The sequence below is a fragment of the Lissotriton vulgaris genome, chromosome 10 (genome assembly GCF_964263255.1).
Source record: "Lissotriton vulgaris chromosome 10, aLisVul1.2, whole genome shotgun sequence".
Lineage (NCBI taxonomy): Eukaryota > Metazoa > Chordata > Amphibia > Caudata > Salamandridae > Lissotriton > Lissotriton vulgaris.
The window spans coordinates 695904876-695928226 of NC_141698.1; the positions used below are offsets into that span (position 1 = coordinate 695904876).

The 23351-nt window shown below is 45.0% G+C and overlaps 1 long non-coding RNA gene across 1 annotated transcript in view; it reads left to right on the top strand.

Moving 5' to 3' along the window:
* The first annotated feature begins 601 nt into the window (after nucleotides 1–601).
* LOC147688684 (uncharacterized) overlaps nucleotides 602–23351 on the top strand; it is a 278892-nt gene continuing 256142 nt past the window's right edge. The window contains exon 1 of the long non-coding RNA XR_015300540.1: nucleotides 602–620. This is a non-coding gene — a long non-coding RNA (uncharacterized LOC147688684). The remainder of the gene's footprint in view (nucleotides 621–23351) is intronic.

Below are 23351 nucleotides of genomic sequence, written 5' to 3' on the forward strand. Positions count from 1 at the left end.
TGAAAAGCTTTTACGAGGACAGATCTGTCGTCAGCAAGGGCTGTGCATTGGTCCCGCTTCCGCCAAATGAGAACATTTGCTGACTTAGGGTACAGTAGAAGCAGAAGGGGAAACGCTGTTCCAAAACTATGGAAAGTTCTGGAAAGTCTTTGAATTCCCCACAGGCGTGTTTTGCTGGCAGCATCTCCTGCTTTGGGGGCCCTGGTACACCGTAAATCTAGAGCCTGACAGTCAACACTCCCTGTCTCACCCCATACAAACTGCACTCACAGTGCAACTGTCTGTCTCGTATTGCACCATGTCCTGGGGAATGAGAAGGGTGAGAGCAATAACAGCCTGATTTCACAACATGCAACTCTATTACAAGGCATGTTTTCCAAACCCAGTTACAAAAATCCCCGTGACACATTTCCTGAATATGGAAACATTCCTCAGCAGAAAGAAGCAGTTCACAATACAGAGACATACTTTGTGGCAAGTGCAGGAAATGACCAAAGAACAAAAAAAGCTATATGAGTTATGAAAGAAGAAACTTAGATTTTACTACCGAAAATCGAGGCTAGGAATATCGTGATGTACTAATATCGTGGACAGAATCTCCAAGTTCAAAATTGATAAAGGTAAGTGCATGTAGAGGATGTATAGATTAACTACTCTTAACTCGACATGTATGCACACAGCAGGTATAAATATAGTGGAGGTGATATATGTGGTGATAGGTATGCAAAATCTAAACTTACTATGAGCCCAATTATGACTTTGACGATGTCGCAGCGGGCCGCCATGCCAGCACCCCACTGCCACACCACCAAAGCTATAATGCGACCGCCTGCCAAATTCCAACAGGAGTCCAGATTGAGTGGTCCTGAGGCAGCTGGTCCACAGCTGTGCAGTGCTAAGGCTCACACGTGAGCCTTAGCACGGCACCAGAATGGGAATGCAATTGCACATTTCTGCAGGGCGTGGACTATCAACTGGCGGTGCATGCATACAGGGGGTGGTGTGCCCCCCCTGCATGGCTCCCCTGGCAAAGGGACAAGGGCTCACTTTGTTTCCTCACTGCCACAGTTTACATGGTGTGCTCACCGTCATAAAAACAGTGGCGGTGAGGAAACTCCTAATAGGTTTGGCAGTGCTCCAGCGGCACACCAGCATATTAGGGGCCTCAAACCACTGCAAGTCCACCAGGGATCGTGGATCCCTGGAAGCAGCAACAATCCCCCTATGATGGTCTGACCCTCCTACTTGTAATAGGGCAGCCAGACCACAGGTGTGGCGGTAGGCGCACCCCCACCATGGGTTTGGTGGTCCATTGGACCTCAAAACTCCAAATGAGGCCTTTAGGGGCATAGTTACATTAAAATGTTGAAGCATGTCGTTAAGCCAAGAAGGCTAACGACATGTTTTGTCTTTTTTGAAACGCAGGGCTGCACCATATTTACTAGAACATGGTGCAGATTTGCATTTCCCCCTGTGCTGGCACTAACTTTAGCTGCCTAGTGCTAACTCAGGCACTCTTGCACCATACCTGTGTTGAGGAGAAGATTGTTTATGGGCAGGAATGTCCACCTTCCTGCACATAAACAATCTTTAAATGTTGTTTTGTAACTTCTTTGTGTGCTGCTTAATGCAGCCCACATAAAAGTTGCAAAACAGCAAAAGTGGCTTAACACTGCCTTGTAAATAAGGCGAAGCCCATATCGCCATCACATTACTGAACGTGACGATGTGATGGCCAAAGGGGCTTGAAAATATGCCCCTGGATATGTTATTTTTTGTCCTTCAACATTGGGTCTACGATATTTAGTGCCATTGAGATTCATGCATGGATATTATGGGGTCACACAATCCATATGACTTTTACATTATTATAATTCTCACTGAGCTTTTGACTGCTTTCGACAGTATCAAAAATGTATATCTGTGCTTTTGACAAGAAATACCGGGCCAGATTAATCAAAGGTTTTTTGTCGTTCTTGAGGAAGCATAGGGACATAGGGCGATGGAAAACCTACGAAGAGATTTACCAAGACACGCAAGGGGACCTTGTGCAGCCATGCATGGCTTGATAAATCTGGAGAAATGCAAGGCAGTGCAAGTCTCTTCCTTGACTTACTCTGCCCCAGGGAGACAAGAGAAAAAAATGAGCTACTATAAAAAAGAAAACAACCCTGTGCATTTGCAAACACATTCTTGATACATTGCTTTCACATTAATTCAAAAGCCTCCTTGGGAGTCCATTATGTAAAACTAGGAAAAAAACTTTTAGTTGATCTAATGAATTTGGGGCACAATAAAAACAAGCATAGACAAACTCAATAGGTCTAGCCATGGCAAGCTGACTGTAGGGTTACATATTTCTTATTTTTATTTCAAGCATAATCTAAAAAAAAAGAGAAACAACAAAGCATGTCACTGCCTCAATGTGGTGGCCCTCTGCTTACAAGAAAAATAAATATTGAAAAAATCTAATGTTTATTAGAATAATTAAGGTGCTTCCTAGCAGGTCATTAGGATCACCAACATATTATCAAAGCATACAATATCGAAACACAAAAATATCTGAAAAAATATATAATTTACAAAAATATGGCCACCTATACATAACTAATACAACCACAAATATCAACAAAACATATCTTTGTTAAAAATATAGATTTCTAGTTATATCAAAAATACGTCGGAAACAAAAATATGAAACAAATAACATGTCAAAAACAATGAGTCACACAATATCAACTACAATAATATAGCCAAAATAATTACAATATCATAAATACAACAATTTGTACATAAAATAATTATTTAAAATATATATGAACAATTTTATACGCATTTTAAATTAAAAAGACACATATTACATCACCAAAATATTTTCAATTGACCCCCCACAAAATATGACTAAATTGATGTCACGATAAAAAAAATATTGCTATTAACTACCAACATTTATACATCAACTTAATATTAATAAATAAATATATAAATTAAATGATATTCAAACCTATCGAACTATAGGCCAAAAATTATAAATGAAACCTAATAGCTTAGGGCTCTACAAGTGCATGATTATCTTACTAAAACACAATCTGAATCTTTTAGGCACAAAGTACAGTGCTTTATAGAATACCTACAGCCTATCTCAGAGGTAAGTTATATGTACTAAAATGTGGATTTAAAACTTGACAAACCGCTTTTACAGGCTAAGTCAAGCTGGCAGTGAGAGCACATAGACAGGGTCTGCACTACTGCGCCTGACCCATGTTTATAGGACTATTTGTCTGGACGCATGAGAAATCTATGTCACAACTTGCCTAAACATCTGAGTGAGTGTAGGAGTTCACCTATAGCAGTGCTATGAGATCATTAAGTAAATGCGCCAGTATGTGACTGTCTGTTTTAATACATCTATGGCTCTCTAAATGTTTATGTAAGTACCTCATTGCCTGGAGTAGAGAGGTATGTAGGTGTGTCTGCATCTGCCCTTGATGCTGCTGCACACATAAGTAGTTTATGTGAATAAATGTATAGATCCCTGTGTCACTCTGTGAGTGAGAGGGTGGGTCTATGCTTTAGAAACATCTATGTAAGTTGCATTATAGATGATATACTCTGAGTACTGTTCCACCTAGGGGTTTTCAAGTGCATGATTAATCTTACTGAAACACAAAAGGACATCTCTGAATCTTTAAAGCATAAAGCATGGTGCTTTATAACATGCCTACAGCCTATCTCAGAGGTAAGTTATCTGCACTAAAACGTGTATTTAAGACTTGACAAACAGATTTTACAGGCCAAGTGATGCTAGCAGTGACAGTCTACAGAGAGTGTCTGCACTAGTAGGCCTGACTGACCCATGTTTAAAGTACTATTTGTCAGGGTGTATAAAGAGGTTGTGTCTTTACAAGCCTCCATATCTGAGTAAGTGTAGGAGCCCACCTATAGCAGTACCATGAGATGTTTAAGTAAATGTGCCAATAGCTTGCTTAATCTCCACAACGGCCCCTCGCGGTGGGATGCCTGACTTTCACCTTGTGGATACCCTGCCAGGGTTATCTCACAGGGGAATACCAGGACGGGTTCCCTAAGCAAGCGCTGAGATGCCCCAGGGTAAGTCATGCGCTATATAAGTCTCATTCATTTCATTTCACTGTCTGTTTTAGTTCGTCTATGGCTCTCTAAATGTGTATGTAAGTGGCTGAACAAATATCTCAGTACCTGTGATAGGGAATAGAGAGGTATGTAGGTATGTCTGCAAATACCTCTCATACTCCTGCATAGATAAGTATTTTCTGAGTGTTTGAGTGACTGTATAAGTCCCTGTGTCACTCTGTGGCTGGGTGAGACAGACTCTCTATGCTTTGGAAAAATGAAGGTAAGTTGCATTGTGGGTGGCATTGTCATGTGTACCTCGGCGGTCTCTCAGGATCGATTTGTGGCTCAAATGGGTCCCCCTATTGACACCCTCAATTCTGAATTGTCAGTATAGCACAGAAGATTAAGGTGGTCAATTGGGGGAAGGAAAGGAAGAGAAAAGCAGGGAGGAAGAGCTATGAAAAGAAATCTTATTTAGCAACAAATTTATAATAACAACCTAAATATCTATAACATACACTCTCTGATTTCTCTATCCCTAGTTACCTGTAAAGAAAAAATAGCAGGATGCTGAAGTAGCATTTAAGAAGGATGATTTGTTTTTGTTTTTTTGTAAAATTTTTATTTGTATTTTGCAAAGTTGAAAGTAGAAAAAGAGAGAAATAGAAAAAAAAGACAAGAAGAAGGAGAAGGAGAAAAAGGGAACAGGCGACATTCAACACCCACACAGGGGGTGTTGAAGAACATTATTGCAAAAAAGATAAAAGGAAACCCAAAAAGTACATCAAGAGGGACGGCAGCCAGCAGAGTCATTAGGAGTGCCAATGATATGGACCTTCAGTCTACATTGTCCGAAGTGCGCACCCATGTCCCAGCGGCTAGTGCAAAGTTCTCAGAAGAAGAAGGATGTTCCAATCTCGATCATAATCATAGCGTCCGCTTGTAAAGGCGCATCAGGTCGCGACTAAGAGAAAAACAACAACCCCAACCAACACCCCGCCTCCCCCCTTTTCCCCCCATCCCCCACCCCCCTCCCCGTGGTGGCGACCATCACACATGCAAAACATCATCATACACACCGGTGATTAAATTTGAAAGAGGTGAAGCGCACGTAGCGCTGAAGGGCAAACTGCCAAAGGCAAACCACGTGACAAAAATCTCACCAAGGGGCCCCAATTGAAAACGAAGTTTTTAAAGTTCCCCAGGAAGATATCTGAAAGTCGCTCCATACTCAGTAGTCGCCATAGCCGTGCATGCCATAAGTAAATGGCAGGAGCAGTCGGGCTTTTCCAAGCGGCTGCCAAAGTCAGCTTGGCCGCCCCCAGACACAGCCACATAATGCGCTTATCAGCTCTAGTCTGGTGTTCAAGCTGCGGGTCCCATAGGCCCAACAAGACAAAGTCCATTGAATCCGGGAGTGGGTAACCCAGCACATCTTTGATGTGGGAGAGGATCTCGGACCAAAATGGCCGGATGGTGGGGCAGTCCCACCAGATGTGGCTGAAGTCACCCAACATCCCGCAGCCCCGCCAACACCTATCTGAGGTAGTCGGGAATATTCGGTGCAATTTGGACGGATACAAATACCAATAGAATATAAGCCTCATATGAGCCTTTCTGAGATCAGTAGAGTGGTTATGTGCCGTCACATCCCGCCATAAGCTCCTCCATTCGCTGTCGGAAATGTCCCTCCCAAGTGTACTCTCCCAGTGATCTATATATCGAGGCCGAAGGGGCATCGCGGTGTCTAATAGCATCCCATATAAAAAAGAAATCGCCCCCTTCATGGTGGATGTGCGAAGAATAAAGGTTTCAAATTTCGTCAAAGGTCTAGTAGCTGCATCCACCACTCCAGGGGACGTCGCCCATGGAAGGAGCTGAAGGTGACGAAAGCGCTCTGTTGGCAGAACACGGTAGTCCCTCATGCAATTATGAAAAGTAAGGGGTGTGGCACCATGAAACAAGTGGGTGAGGGCCCTACAGCCACCTTCCCTCCAGACACCAAAGGGTCCCCCCGTCAACGCTGGAGGGAAGGCCGGGTTGAAATGGATAGGGGTGAATAGGGACGGGAATGTGGTCCACCGATCATCGCCACTGACCGTGTCCCAGACCTTTAACACCGTGCTGGTGGGGGTGCTAATGTACGCGTTTCTGGGCCGGTCCACCTTAGGTTTCCAAGCTAGATCCCAGATGGAACGTCCCGCAACGCTCCGATCCATATGGAGCCAGTGCTTCTCCGAAAGCTGTTGGGACCATTCCACCAGAACTCTCAATTGGGCAGCCTTATAATACAAGTGCATGTCCAGGAACCCCACCCCCCCCTCCAGTCGTGGACGTCGGAGAACCGCATATGAAAGTCGCGCCCGACCACCCTGCCAGACGTATTTCAACATCAAAGTCTTAAGCCGACGGGAGTAATCCACTCCTATCGGGATGGGTAGGGCTTGGAAGAGGTACAGGAATTTAGGCAGGAGGACCATTTTGAGCGCATGGATCCTACCCAACCACGAGATATATTTTGGTTTCCACCGCTCTAATTCCGCACGTATCGACGCCAGCATCGGAGGGAAGTTGGCCTGAAACAATGCGCCTATGGTAGAGGTCAGCCGTACGCCCAGATATAACAGGGAGGAAGTTGACCACGAGAGTGGAGTAAGCGACCGGATCCAGTGCACCTCACCAGGCGGTAGGGTTAAGTTCAAGATGTATGATTTATCAAAGTTAACTTTGAACGCTGCCACCGTTTCAAACTCAGAGAGCACTGTATGGATATGTGGTAATGACAACGCCGGATCTCGAATTGACAATAATACGTCATCAGCGAAGAGTGAAATCTTATGTTGCTCACCCGTAAAGGGGAGGCCCAAGATCCACTCGTTCTCCCGAATCGCTAATGCCAACGGTTCTATGCTAAGCGCAAAAAGAAGTGGCGAGAGCGGACAGCCCTGGCGTGTTCCTCGGGAGTGGCGGAAACCCCCGGACCTGTGACCGTTAACCAGCACCCGAGAGGTGGGACTGTTGTAATTGGCCTCAAGCATTCTAATGAATCGAGGTGAGAACCCGAAGGCCACCAACGTGCGGTGTAAAAACCCCCAGTCAACGCGATCAAAGGCTTTTTCCGCGTCAAGCCCTACTAACACCGCCGGTATGTGAAACCGCTCAGCCTTCTCAATCAAATGGATTACGCGCCGCAAGTTGTCGTGAGTCTGTCGACCTTTTATAAATCCGGACTGATCTGGGTGGATCAGAGCCGGCATCAAGTCAGGTAGTGTGCCAGCAAGAATAGACGAGTACAATTTAGCGTCCAGGTTAAGGAGCGCTATCGGACGATAAGATGCGCAGTTGGTAAGATCCTTCCCTGGTTTGGGGATAATAGTGATCAGGGCCTCAGCCATGGTGTCCGAGGTTCTACCCTCAGAAGCCATCGCGTTGAAAAGGGAAACTAGGTAGTCGCAGATGTCGGATGCGAATGTTTTGTAAAACAGGGCCGTGTAACCGTCAGGACCGGGGGCCTTATGTAGTTTCAGAGCCTTAATGGCGTCCAGTACCTCCTCCCTAGAGATGGGGGAAGACAGCAACTCGTTCCATTCCCTGGAGACCTGTGGGATAGGAAGACCACCCAAAAACGCAGACTGGGCCTCTGGATCTAGGGCGTCGCTCGAGTAGAGATCCGCGTAGAAGTGACCAAAAATGGCTGCCTTGTCCACATCCTTATGCCGAACAGAACCTGGATGGTCCCGTATGCCCCCGATGTAATCCCTCCCGCGCTTATCTCAAAGCTGCCGGGCAAGGTGGCGCCCAACCTTATTCCCCTGGGAGTAGGAGACACGTCTAAGACGTAGGAGGGTAAATTCAGCCCGGTTGTTGTAGTGGGCTTTCAATTTCCCTCGTACCGCCATAAGCGGGCGGGGGGTCACCCTAGAGGGGTTCGACTTGTGCGCCTGCTCCAGGGCCGCAAGCTCCGTTTCCAGAGCTTCCCTCTCCTTCCGCCGAAGTTGGTTAAGATTCGCGTTAAGGGCGAGGCACGTACCCCGTAGTGAGGCCTTGCACGCATCCCATGTGGTATACACTGACGTGTCAGAAGGCGGGTTAAGAGTAAAAAAGTCTCCTATAGCCTTTCGCAGCTCCTTACAGGACACCTCATCCCGTACCAGCGCAGCCGGGAAGTACCACTTCCGCCAGCCGTCCCCCCCTACAGACCAATGCAACCCAAGCACCACTAAACTATGGTCTGACAATGAGAGCGGGAAGATATCAGCCATTCGAATATCACCCCTGAGGGCCTGGCTAACAAAAATGTGATCTATGTGGGAGTACGAGCGATGGACGTGAGAAAAGAAAGTATAATCCTTGGCCTGAGCGTGTACGAAGCGCCAGCTATCCACCAGTCCCAATTCGCCTACTTGACGTTGCGTTTCCTCCGAGAAGATACCAGTATCTACCCTGCGCGCCCTGAGCTATCTAAATCCCTGTCCCAAAACCTGTTGAAGTCCCCCAGCAGTATCAAGTGCCCATCTACAAAGTCCCCCATCGTGTCCATCAAGCATTACAAAAAACCATTTTGGCCCGCATTCGGAGCATAAACCACAACAAAGGTACATTGGCGGCCATATAATGTCCCCTTCACCATTAACTAACGGCCCTCCTTATCACCGCTCACCCCCAGGGGTTGAAAGTGGAGAGTTGCCCGAAAGAGGAGGGCCACCCCTCTATGCTTCGTGGGCGCAGACGCCCTGTAGATAAGGGGGAAATTCCTATGACGGAGTCTCAGTTCATCTCTCCTGGCCAAGTGGGTCTCCTGGAGGGCAACTACATCTAGATGGTGGTCTGAAAGATACTTCCAAAGCTTCTGTCGTTTCTGCGGGGAATTGAGACCTTTCACGTTCTAGGTACCTATACTAACAGACATGATGACGACATGAGACTCCATTCTATGCGTTTGCTAAGGTACCCAGAGTCCAACCCCCGACCCCCGCCAGTCACCAATCCACACCCCCCTGGAGCAGGCCCCCCTCCCAACAATCCCCCCATATTCTGGGCCATCCCACCCATTTCAGTGACTCCAGCGTACCCCACCTCCGAACCTCCCTGGCAGGACGACAGATTAGATTCCGCATACTGAAAGTAATTATACAAAGACAGCCAGGGTGAAGCCCCAGGTACCCTCCGGCCATGGGGGACCGCATCCACCCCTCCCCAGCTCCCCAGAGAGGCCTCCCCCCTGCAAATCACAAGAAATGGAGAGGTCACATCGTAGTGCAAGATAAGAAGTGCAAAGAAGAACACCACTAGTGCCAACAACATCCCATACACACCATCCTCGGTCGCCACCACACCCCCCCCTCCCCACCAACCCCAACCCCAACAGTTCCCCTGTAGTACCAACCCCCAGAACTCCCTCCTTACCACCCCCCTCCAGCAAACCAAAAAACAAGAAGACAGAGCTCAAGGCACTAAACCTGAACCAAGCACTCAGCAGTTCCAATGGGCCACGGGTCACAAGGTCCACATCAGACTGGAATCGGGGTGGGGGCACCAGTTCGGGGGCCCCCAGGGCCACGGCCCGGGGTGTCTTCTCCAAAAGTACCATAGCTCCCCGGGACCTTATGGTAAGAGACCCTCCGGCGCCCAACCATCAAGGAAGTCGGGGATCATGCTGCTCCAGAGCTCTGCTGAGTGTCTGCAAGCGTGGCCGAAGCCACCGACGCCACCGCAGCCCCCCTCTCCTGCAAGCTAGCAGTGCGGTCCGGACGCCCCCGGTCCGGGGAAGAACCAATTTGATGTCACGAGGAAGATCGATGCCGTCGCCTCGATGGGGAGGGATGCGCCGCCTGAGAGGAAGGAACGTCCTCCAGCCCCAGAAGATCCTTCGCGGCCTGCAGGGAGCGGATTTGCGCCAGTCTGTTCTGCCATCGGAATATTATACGGAAGGGGTGCCCCCAGGAATACTAGATGTTACGCTCCCGCAAGAAAGCAGTCACTGGGCGGAATTCTCTCCTCTTTTGAAGCGTAGATGCCGCTAAGTCTTGGTAGAGTTGCGGACGGTGGCCTCTGAATTGTAAGGAGGTGATGGCTCTAGCTTTCCGGAGGATACGCTCCTTCGTTTGAAAGTCATGCACACATACGAGGATGTCCGGGGGGGCCCCCCCCTCACCTAGGCAGGCCGACTCTGTGCACCCTATCCATTTTAATTTCCTGCACGTCCTCCTCGTCTAAGATCTGCAAGAACAGGGCCTGGACAGACTCTCGCAACTCTCCAGCCTCACCGTCCCAAGGGACCGCCCTAATACGAATATTGTTTCTCCTGGAATGATTCTCCAAGTCCTCCGCGTGGGCCTGCAGGTCCAAATTCTGTTCCGTAAGGCGAATAATATCCTGTTGTAGTTGGTGCACATCATTCGCCACACTCAAGTCATGATCTTCCAGGGTTGCCACTCGTTCACCAATGCCATCGACATCCCTCCGTACCTCCCGGAGATCCGACGCCAGCTGGCGCGAAGCTCAGAAATATCCTCCTTGATAGAGGCGAACATGCCCGTCATGAAGGCCTTGGTGGCGGGCGCCTCCTCATCCGACTGCCTAGACGAACCACTAGCCCCTAGGGAAGATGGCTGCTGCGACGATTTGGAGGCCCCGTCCTTAACCGTCCTCCCTTTGCGTGGTACATTGGACATCTCGGAGGGCCGGCCGTGCCGCGGAGTCAAGGCTATCGAACCCCCACCGGTGACGAAGAGTGCTCAAGAGGAACTGCGCCACGGGCGGCGGCCGCCTGATCAAGATGGCGGCTCAGGAGCTTCCCGTCAGAGTCCAAGAGTCAATGCAGGGACAGTGTCGTCCGGCAATAAGTCCCGGGTTCTCCGCCTCTGTCAACCGGGCCACGAAGGCAGGCCCCCTGTACCAGCCACGTGCCCCCTCCAAACCTCCAAATTATGCTGCGGCCGCCGGTGAGGGGACAGCGCGGGCCAGACAGACAGCTCGCAGGGCAGAATAGGCCTCTAGTTCCGCTCACATGCCGGACCGGGGTCCACAGCGCAGGGCCAGTGCCTTCGGTTCATAGTCGTTTCACGCCACGGGCTCCACCTTAGAGTGTGAGGTTGCTCGCAGGGATGAAGAGGACACCCCGTCTCATCAGTGGATGCAAGTAGCCGTCTCTGTGTCGTCCAGTAACAGCCGCGCCCGGGCTCGCACAGCTCCGCTGAGAGTCCGAGGCACACCCTCCACGTGGCCGGTCGTCCGTTGAGGTCCTCGGGTCCGCTGCAACAGAGCGCCCAATACCGCCTCAGTGCTTCGATAGTGCGGAGCAACACTGGCGGCGATAAGGGGGCAGGAGTGATCCGCTGCTCCGCGATGCCACGCCCAGCCGGCGCCAGCTCCACTGCACTCACAGGCCGGCCTCCCCCTCACGCAAGGCCGATGCTTAGTAGGCCAGGCGATGATCCTCCCGCAATGGCGCTCTCCGGTCTCTTATGGCCTCGCCGGGGGCTCCGGACCTCTCCACTCGATGCCGGTGGTCTCTGCGAGTATCTCAGAGTCGATTGGCACCCCGTAGGCGATGCTATACAATGCTTAGCAGGTCGGGTGCCGGAGTGACTCGAAATCATGTCTTACTCCGACGCCATCTTGAGGATGATTTGTTTTCATCAATAACCTTCCAAAGTCTACTGAATCTTCTATCGAAAATTATGGCATAGACTTAGATCTCAGTCATTAAACACTGTGAACAGAAATAAACAATTAAGGCGATATATACAACTTCCAAACTATTGCGTCTAGAAAAACGGCAAGCACTCTGATGTTGTGATCAAAAAGTTAATTTATTTCCAAACCCCCTTCACCCCCGACAGACGCGTTTCGCTCACAGGCTTCGTCAGTGTCTAAAAAATATATATATATATATATATATGTACATATATATTTATTTTTTAAGACAGGGCACTGAATAAAACTTACGAATTGGAGTTGCTGAGTGCGGCGTCTTTTGTCATAAAAATTGTTTCTGGCCTCTGGTCTGGCCCAATGCCGGCACACGCTAGTAAGCGATCCTGTGAGGAGACCACATTGCACCAAAAAAAAAAATATATATATATATATATGCATATATATATATATATATATATATATATATATATATATGTATATATATATATATATATATATCAAAGAGAAAAGGTTGCCCTCAGTGAAGCCATCTCTCATGAAGGGGTAAGCACACATATGCCCCAGGCGGTTGCAGACACAGAGTTCCTGCCGCGCTCACCCTTAAAGCCAAACACGTTTCGAGTAATTGATACCCTTGATCACTGGCAGGCATTCGTTTGTGCAAGGACACAGCACTACGTTTTTCAGGGACTCCATTTTATTCAATTGACAAGCTCAGCCCCCATAGGCATCACATGGTTTGCACCAGGGCTTTATGGTAAAGGTAGTCCATCTGTATTCAGCCAAGCTCGTAGTCCCCCTCAAAACCCAAGTGGGTGTACTGCACAGTCCTTAGATATTCAAAGCACAGTTCATATGATCTAAAATAGATAAAAGCAGCAGCAGCAAACGTTGTGGTACAACCAATATGTACCTGAGGCTCATGTCCCCTTCATTCCATATCAGCCTCGCGTTTGCGGGACTTTGGGGATCCGCCTCTTCTGGCGGCGGGACGGCTTCGCGGCTGGACCAGCCGCATTACATCAAAGAAAAAAGGTTGCCCTCAGTGAAGCCATCGCTCATGAAGGGGTAAGTACACATATGCCCCAGGCGGTTGCAGACACAAAGTTCCTGCCGCGTTCACCCTTAAAGCCAAACGCGTTTCGAGTAATTGATACCCTTGACCACTGGCAGGCATTCGTTCGTGCAAGGACACAGCACTATATTTTTCAGGGACTCCATTTTATTCAATTGACAAGCTCCGCCCCCATAGGCGTCACATGGTTTGCACCAGGGCTTTATGGTAAAGGTAGTCCATCTGTATTCAGCCAAGCTCGTAGTCCCCCTCAAAACCCAAGTGGGTGTACTGCACAGTCCTTAGATATTCAAAGCACAGTTCATATGATCTAAAATAGATAAAAGCAGCAGCAGCAAACGTTGTGTTACAACCAATATGTACCTGAGGCTCAGGTCCCCTTCATTCCATGTCAGGCTCGCGTTTGCGGGACTTTGGGGATCCGCCTCTTCTATATATATATATCAGGAACACTCCAAACTTCACCATACAAGTAAGGCACTGACCCCGTGAAATTTTTAATTCCAAAAAAGTTTTATTCACTTATTGGCTGCTTGACGCGTTTCGGCGGTTAGCTCCCGCCTTGTATATATATATATATATAACCTACTGGGCCTTGGGGGTCCTTGTGGGCCCCCAAGGCCCACAAGGGTGTCATGAGCGATGTAATATGTGACGTCATCAGCAGTGTATTGCGGGCGCGCTAGTTATAGTTAGCTGAACTAACTATAACAGGCGAATTTCATAGGTTTTGTTGTACTAACTATAAATCGTGCGCCTGCAATCCACTGCTGATGATGTCACACATTACATCATTAATGGCATGGTCAGTGACATCACTGATGACATCACTGATGACATCATCCAGTGAATGTGGTTTGGTTTGTTATTTAAATATGTATTATATATACACCAATCTGCATTGAAGAATCAGTGGATGCATTAGCACTGTGATTGACTGTCTAAATGACTAATTTAAAGTGTCTCACTAAATATATGGGATAGTGATTAAACTGTATGAATACCTGTATCACTCTATCTCTTGTTGTCCAAACTACTGCATAAGTTGGTTACTAGCTATGTGAATGTCTTTATTAGTTAATAATTAATTAAGTGATTGTATGGGATAGTGAATGAATGTGTGTGTGGTTTGGTGGGACGTGTGTAACTGTCAAAATATGTGTAAATAGTTTATTTAGTAGGTGTATGTGGTTAAGACTGTATGTGGAAACAGTTGTTTGGGTGAGTGAATGTCTTTATGGTGTGTGATGAGTAAATATATTTCTCAATGATATATGTCCAACAAACTAGAAATATAAAAGGCAGTTTATGTTACAGTTGTATATAAATAAGTATACCTAAGACTCAGTGATTGTATGAGTGACTGTATGTATAACTGTATAATTCTAATAAAACACACTAAGTATGATTTTCTAACTTTATGAATAAATAAAGTGGTGTTTGTATAAGTGTATATCTTAGTACATGTAAGTATGATCAATTATTTGCAAAAGTGTTTAGGGTGTCTGCATAAGCAAATAGGATGTGTGCAGGTATGTAATGTTGATGTAGATGTATAAGTATATTTAATAGTATTCTATTATCTTTGTTAGCATGTATGACTGAATCTATATGTGTTTAGATGTGTGTGTAGGTCTAAGCATTACTAAGTGAGTTTTTAGAAAGTTGTATTACTGTGTCAATGGTTTCAAACATGATACTCCATACTTTATAATGAGTGTTGTTAGGTTATACTATTGTATGATGAGTTATATCAGTTTGTCACATGGATGATGTCATCAGTGAAGTCATCAGTGATGTAATTTGAGATGGCATCAGAGATGTCACTGACTATGTCATGAATGATGTAATATGTGACATCATCAGCAGTGGATTGCGGGCACACAAGTAATAGTTAGTACAACTAAATATAACAAGGAATTTCAATGGTTTTATACGAGTGAAAAGTCTAGCTAACTATAACACCCCTAAAACCTATGTTTTTTTCAGTGAATTTCTAAGGTTTTTGAAATGCTAGTTCTTAACTATGACATGTCTGAAACATATGTTTTTTTCAGTGAATTTCAAAGGTTTTTATATTGCTAAGTCCTAACTATACCATATTAAAAACATATGTTTTTAGTGAATTTCAAAGGTTTTTTTAAATGATAATTTTAAAATTTATTTATTGTTGTTTTTTTGAATATTTGTTAACTACATTTATTTAATCTTTTTAATTTTTTTATTAGTCATTTTTTAATTTACATTTCACATATTTTATATTGTTTATGATTTACTTAAATTATTTTAATTATTTTTTTTCCTTTTTCTTTGAGTCGCGCACCAAAGCGGACCCTACTTGTTTACTGTGCGAAACGTGTCCGCCATTTTAGGGTCGCTGTCTAGGATCCGCGTAGGGTGTGCGATGGATACGACTTTTCCAAAGCGGTTGCTATGCGACTTGTGCGCAACACCTGGTGCATATGCAAAATGAACGTATTACGTGACGGACGCGTGGTAGCGCATGAGATCATATGCATATCAGACGCGGTGGGTATGCGACTCCCGTGATTTTTTTAATGTTGAAGAACTTATTCATATATATTTAATATTAATATTAAGACAAGGGGTTATCTGAGGTTATTATAAAAATAATACTCTTTAGCTTTCTTAAAAAGTACATCACTTTTTAATGCAATTTCACGAAGTTGCGCTGGGTGCGAGCACAGCGCGAGCAGGGTGCGTGCTGCGTGTGCGCATCCTATTTGCATCCTACGCGCACCCCATTTGACCTCAACAAAAGAAATTTGATTGGTTCATTACACTTCCTATTGAACTATTGAAGGACCCCACCCATTTCAATCATTCTTCTCAGAACTTTTCTTCGGGAAGGACCTCCTGAGAAGATCTGCTGCTCCTTCATTATTGGAGAATACATTCCCCTAAATATACCATGGCTGCAAATCCACCAACATCCTCTGATTCAGAGAATTCATCAGAGCAAGAATTTGTTCCTGAACTTCCACCTAAGGAAAGATATACCAGCATTGTATGGACATTTTTCACTATACCTGCAGGCTTAAAAAAGGTGAATGCAATGAAAGTCACTTGCCGCATTTGCAAGGCAGTGCTTTCAAGGGGAGACCCCACAAAAAAGTACTCCTGCGGTACTGCAAGTATATGGAAGCACTTGCAAACCAAGCATCCGGTCAACTTTGCTAGGGAGGAGTTAAGAATATTGAGAGAGGCTTCTCCTGATTCATCAGCAGACCCGAGCACTAGTAGAGCAACACCAGCAAGCTCTAAATCACAGCCTGGCATTTGTCCCCAATTTGGGAAACTAAGAAAGACATGCATAACATGCGGACGGCTCATTGCGTATGGGGAGCAGTCGGTGGATCTGGTTTGTCGAGCCGTTGACCAACACCATTGTTAGTTTTCTTTTTTCCTCTCCTCCCAGTTTTTAGTTCTCTTTACCCAGTTCACGTGTTCCCCCTGTTTTAAAAAAAATACAAAATCGTTAAAAACCAAAACAACAAAAAGAAAAAAAAGTTATTTTCACAACTAACTACTCTGGTTAAAGAAAGAGCTAATGTGCGAAGGTTTACATAAATGTATGTGTAGTGCATAATTGTGTGGTGAATGCATAAGTGCAAAATTATAAGGAAGTGCTGCAGCATGACACTGTAAACTGTTTAACTACAGCATACTGTGGTACTTCTGAAGCACAGGGATGCAACATATGTATATAAATATGCTGCAGGTCTGTGCTTCACTTTGTACAGCTGCTTAAACTGCAGCCATGTGGTGACACATGCAATCAATCAATCAATTATATCATTTGTAAAGCGCACTACTCACCCGTGAGGGTCTCAAGGTGCTGGGGTGGGAAATGCTGCTACTGCTCGAAAAGCCAGGTCTTGAGGAGTTTTCTGAAGGTCAGCAGGTCTTGGGTCTGCCGTAGGTGAATGGGGAGGGTGTTCCAGGTCTTTGCGGCGAGGTGGGAGAACGATCTGGCACCTGAGGTCGCTCTTCGGAAGCAGGGGGCTATAGCGAGGGCGAGGTCGGTGGAGTGGAGCTGGCGGGTGGGGGTGTAGAAGCTGAGTCGTCTGTTGAGGTACGTTGATCCGGTGTTGTGGATTGCCTTGTGTGCGTGGGTGAGGAGCTTGAATGTAATCCTCTTGTTGACCGGGAGCCAGTGCAGGTCTCTCAGGTGGGGTATGATGTGGCTGCGGCGAGGGATGTCGAGGATCAGGCGTGCAGAGGCGTGCAGAGGCATTCTCGATGCGTTGGAGTCGTCTCATGCACCCTTGCACAATGATGCAAGAATGTCCATGTAATGCGGAGATTTTTTTCGTGCAGGAAGGGACACCTTCCTGCACAAAAATAAACAGTAAAGGCATTTTTCTCCTTCAATATATGCTGTGCATTGTAGCATATATTGAAAGTGAAAAAATGAGGAAAAGTGAAAACAATTTTCCTCATTGTGCTTTGCTGCACCAATAGGAGGATGGTGCAGCATTGACAAACATGTCCAGATTTATGATTTATGATAAATCTGGAGATGTGTCTTGTTCTATGAGTGTTCTGTGCAAACACGCACAGCAAAACCTATAGAACACCTTTTCAAAGCAGAGTGGCGTGTATGATGAGATTATATTTACATGGAAAAGAAAAGGTATACAGAATGCCTTTTCCTCACCTTACAAATATGAAAGAGAGTTAATGGCTAGGCCAATTGTTATTATAGGAGTACATTTCTGAACAGATAACAGAGAACAAGATACATTTACGACTACTTACGTGTTAGGGAACTGATAGTACATATTTATATATTACTAAAGGAAAGGGATGCAGCCTAATATGACATGTGCAAAAACACTCAGTGATGTGGTTTAAGTTAAAGAGTTTCATTTCTTTTAATTCTGAAATTACCAACACCTGCAAAACAACCATATCAGTCTATTCTGTACTATACCATGTATCTTGCAGATAGGTGTTCTTAAGCTGTCCTCTATTTCATACTTGTCTGTATTGGAATTTTGTGGCACAAATCTAGTCCATCCATCTTCCTCTACTTCAACTGTGTGGAAACACAGTCCATTATGCATTTTTAGACTTACTAAAAATTACCAGAACAGTAATACACATTTAATTCACTTGTTTTGTATTATCTAAATTCTGGTAATATCAAAATCTTAAAATTAAGATCTGTAAAAGAAAAGAAAAAAACAATAATACATTTTTAACAGCACAGCATAATTTTAACATATTACAAAGTAATTTCTTTGCCTTTTTTGCTGTTCTCAGAATATATTGAATTTCACTAGAAATAGTGATTTCAATCGTACTCATCACATAACAGCAAAAAACCCAATCATTTAGATTTTAAACAAAACAATAATTTATCTATAGTAAAATACTAGATAATACAAATCACACATATATAAAATGATTACTGCTAAGAAAATGTTATAACTTAAATTTATAAACACTATAAATGATGTCAGTTAAAATTATACACCGAGACAATGTGCAACAAAAAGTCCATAATTCAAAGAAATACCTTTCCTTGAGGCCAAATTGTATTTTTGCAGTATTTATTATGTAAATTGTCCAATATTAATCCTATTAAATCATAATAATAAATTTCTCAAGGCTGAATTATCTTCCTAAAACTCTGGCTCTACAAATAATAGGTAGGGACTTGGTAATTCAGAAGGCAAACATTGTTTGAAAACCAACTCAGCATCATTACAAAGGCTCCAGCCTTTCTCACTTTTTAAATAGGCAGCGTAATGTCCAGATATTGTTGAAGGACCATCATGGAAAATTATTGCTACTGCTACAAAAGTCCTTTCTGATATTGATAGTTGTGTAGCTACAAAATGTTTTATTAAAGTATCCAATTTTCTTCCGTAAGCTGTACAACGTTGCATCATTAAAATATTATAATGTCCATATCTTTGTATCATTAATGTTGATAACATTTCTGATTTTCATTTACTACACTCCATGTTTTTATTTGCAGCTTTAACTAATTTATTAAAGGACACTGATTTACAGTCCGGTAATGTCTGGTAGAGACTGGTAGAGCGCGGGATCGAAACGTCGAACTTTTTAAAGTAGTCATTCAGTTAAACCAATGTGTATTATTTTTTGTATGCACTACTCTGGTAAACACTTCTCACACTGATTTAAAAAGTGTCCAGATTGCTCACTCTTCTTTTGCCTAAAAAATGTTCTTCTTTCTCACCAAACTATCCCTTTTCTTCCACTGTGCTTTTTTGTTTCTGAGTATGGTACAGGACTGTGCCCTACGTTTGTGTATTATTGTTCATGTATTGTTATAAATCCATGATTAATTTCTAAATAAACTCCCTGTCCGGCTGGACACGGATAAATATATAGCAGCCTATCATGGTCTATATATCATCGCCTTATATTTCTGAAATTGCTTAGGACCTTTGTTTCCTTTAATTGACGCATACCCTTGGTCCACAGCTACCTTTAGGGTCCCCCTTGTTTTCTTTAAAAGCCTTGGTGAACTTTAACATATGCCAATCCTGTCCACAGATTGACAAGTCCACGAAACATGTCAATAAAACTGTTCCTGTTTTTCTCAGAGGGCATAACATGGGTTCTACCTGAAATAATAACCTGTGTTTTGACATGCATGGAATCTATAGAAGTGATAAAGTTCACTTGACACATGAAGGCAAAATGGTGTTTCTCAGCAACTTGAAACTCTGCATCCTGACATGTGTAGCTGCTGCATACTCACAATGAACACAACAGCTATTCTCAGAGTCACCCTATAGCCCAAAATGTTGCTTATTTTCTTTATAATTCAGTTTTTTCAATTTTTGAAATAATTGTAGTAATGTTGCTATATGCATAACATAGTGCTGAATACACAAACCAAAGGCAGACATTCAATAAACACCACCACATTCAAAATTCATAACTATATATAAGAAATTCTGGACATCAGAATCTAAATAACTCTATAAAACATAAATGAGTAACTGAGTGTGTCTGTGAGTGTGGGTGTAAGAGTTTGAGTGGGTCTGTCAATGGCTACATAACTGTCACAGATGCTCCGTCAGAGAGTGTGTGAGTTTGACTGGGTCTATGAGAGCATGTGTGAGCATCTGAGTGTATCTGTGAGTGCATGAGTCTCTGAATGGGTCTGTAAGTGAGTGCATCTGTATCTGAGTGAATCTGTGACTAGGTGCATGAGCGTCTGAGTGGGTCTGTGAGTAGGTGTATGGGTCTCTGAGTGAGACTGTGACTGGGTGCATAAGCCTCTGAATAGATCTGTGAGTAGAAGCAAGAGTGTCTGGGTCTGTGAATGGGTACATAGGTCTGTGAGTGGGTGCATTACTCTGAGTGGGTCTGTAAGTAGGCGAATGAGTCTTTAAATGGGTCTCTGAGTAGGTGCATGAGTATCTGAGTGAGTCTCTGAATGCATGCATGGGTCTCAGAGTGGATCTGTGAGTGAGTGCACAAGTCTCTGAGTATATTAGTGAGAGGGTGCATGTAATGACCGGATTCTCAGACCAAGAATCACTCACTCACCTAAATACAACCAACCCGGCCAAAACGTACCACAATCCCTTACCGGACCCTATTTACAATGGTTCTTGAATACTTACCCGGGAATGAGGCACCCGCAATATATTATTTATTTAATTATTTAAAACACTTGTAGAGCGCGACTGTCACCTGACAGGTATCCTGGCGCTGAAGCTCACTCCTTAGGATGGAAAGAGACGGGAGGCTAATTAGGGAGTTAGCAGTGAACGGAATTGGGGAAGAGCCAGGTTTTGATTCGCTTTCTGAAAGGCAAGAGTTTTGGAATTTGGCGAATGTCGACCGGCAAACTGTTCCAAAGTTTGGCGGCGGCCACTTTGAAGGATCTTCCCCCGGTCCTTACCTTGTTAAATCTGGGTACCAACACAAGGCAGGCTGAGGTGGATCGGAGAGTTCTGGTGGGGGTGTACCAGGAAAACATTTTTTGTAGGGATCTGGGGCCCGTTCCGTGTAGTGCCTTGAAGACAAGGCAGAGTGCTTTAAAAGCTATTCACTGCTTCAAAGGGAGCCAATGTAGTTCGGCTAAGGCTGCTGTGGCTGAGGATCTCCTGGTCCAACCAAGGGCCAGTTTGGCTGCAGCCGACTGGACTCTTTGGAGTCTGTCCAGTAGAACTGCTGGGGACTCGAGCAAAAGAGCATTACAATAGTCAAGGCGACTAAGGATAGTGCACCTGACTATTAGTGCTCAGGCCTGGGCGGGGAGTAGTGGCATGATTTTGCGTAAAGAACGCAGTAGGGCCGAGCAAGTTGAGACTGTTTTAGTTACCTGCGTTTCCATGTTGAGGTTGTTGTTTAACATAACACCCAGATTGCGGACACTAGTGACCGGCTGTGGTTTTTCTGGGTTTTCCGGGGGCCAGAATTCTGTAGGAAATAGGCGAGGAATCCGGCTCCCAGAGCAGAACAGGACCTCGGTCTTGGAGGAATTGAATTGCAGGGAAATCATGTGCAGACAGCCGGCTGTGTCTCTTAAGCAGTCATGGAACGATTCCATGGAGATTGAATCCTCCCCCTCCCAGGAGAGGATGAGCTGGGTGTCATCCGTGTAGTTCACCGTTTTCAATCTGTGGGATTTGATTAACGTGATCAGTGGTTTTAGATAAACGTTAAACAGGATCGGGCTAATGGACGAGCCCTGGGGTACACCGTGAGGTACTGGGGAAAAAGCGGATTGAAAAGGGGGGAGGGACACAGCCTGTTTCCTATCTCTCAAGTATGAGTGGAACCATAGCAGGGCGGTGCCGTCGACCCCTGCCTCTCTGAGCCTCTTCAGCAGAATCGCATGGTTAACCGTATCGAATGCGGCAGACAGGTCCAATAAGATCAAGGCTACTGCGTGGCCCCTGTCTGCACGCATCCGAAGTTCTTCCATGGCTGTAAGCACCGCCGTTTCGGTGCCATGGGCTGGGCGAAAACCGAATTGGAAGTCGTCCAAGATGTGATTCTGCTCAAGATGTGTCGAAAGACAGGAGCTAACCCAGCGTTTCACCACTTTCGCTGGAAAGGGTAGGAGCGATATAGGTCGAAAATTGGATAGACACTCGGGGTTCAAGGAGGGTTTTTTTAGCAGCGGGGTGATGAGTGCTTGCTTCCAGGGGGTGGGGACAAATCCACAGCCCAGAGATTGGTTACAGACAAGCTTATATCATCAAAAACACTGCTAGATCTATGGGGTTACGAAGAATAGTCTCTAATAACTACGGAATTCCATGTCCCATCCTATGATCTTACCTTATTGCCCCACGACAATCTGGCCCGGACTATTCTACCCTCCTTCTCATGGTGGAGAGCAGCTCACTATACCACACCAACCACAATTGGTGTTCTCATTAACGCCCTATCTTGAGCAATCTCACTACACACCAATCACAATTGGTGCTCTCATTAACGCCCTATCTTGAGCGATATCACTACACACCATCCCCAATTGGTGCTCTCATTAACGTCCTATCTTGAGCGATCTCACTGTCCTAATAATACATTTCTCTCTCTCTACTGGGGAAGCTTCTTTATACCTAATATTTACTGGGAGTCTATCTTTATGTAAATTGTTATCCCTCATGTGATAGATAGGAGATCCGATCCTCTCACACAAGAACTGCCAAATTGTTACACTTAAGAATTATTCCCTGACATAAAACTCACATCAATCTCCCGCATCAGTTACCTGTAGGAAGGGAATCGCCCATCCTTCCATACGATAGCACCTGGCTGTAAAGAAAGGTTAGCTTTATCATAGAAACAATACTCAAGTATGTGTTCGTTACAAACTGGGGTCCCTTTATTACATAATAACAGACAAAGAAAACATTATATTATAAAGTCACAATACTGCCTAACAATCTAAGCATAGCCTGAAAAGTAAAGGAAAGAATTAGTATAGATGCAATCTATAATAGCAGGACAGACTTCACCTTATAATTACGGAGTCCGGTTCTAGCTTTCATCTGAGTCCCTCTCTCGTCTATGCCTTGGCTCATCTCAGATTCTACTCTGCACCCACGGATACACGTCTGCACTGCTTTGCTCCTTCAAAGCACTGGAACCCTTCTCTCGTCTTCTTCTCTGTGTCTCAGCTCTGCACCAATCACTTTACACTGGCTTCCTCTCTCCCACGAACTGTCGTTACCTTCAGACTTCAATCTAATGATATAGTTTCAACCGCTCTGGAAACCATCTGTTTAACTAACTTCTCCACTCTGATTATTCTAACTCCGACGTTTAACTATCTCCAACTGCTCTAACAGACTGACTCACGATGTAGCTTCAGTCTCTCCAAAAGATCATCGGCCTTCGATCATTCCAAACTCCAACTTCCAACTGCCAACTGCCAACTGCTCACTGTTCACTGTCTGCTGTCACTGTCAACTGCTTGCCTCTTTTCTCTACACCTCGATAATATAAAGAGCCCTTCGTTCATGGAAATTTCCAGACAGTAACCTGCCGC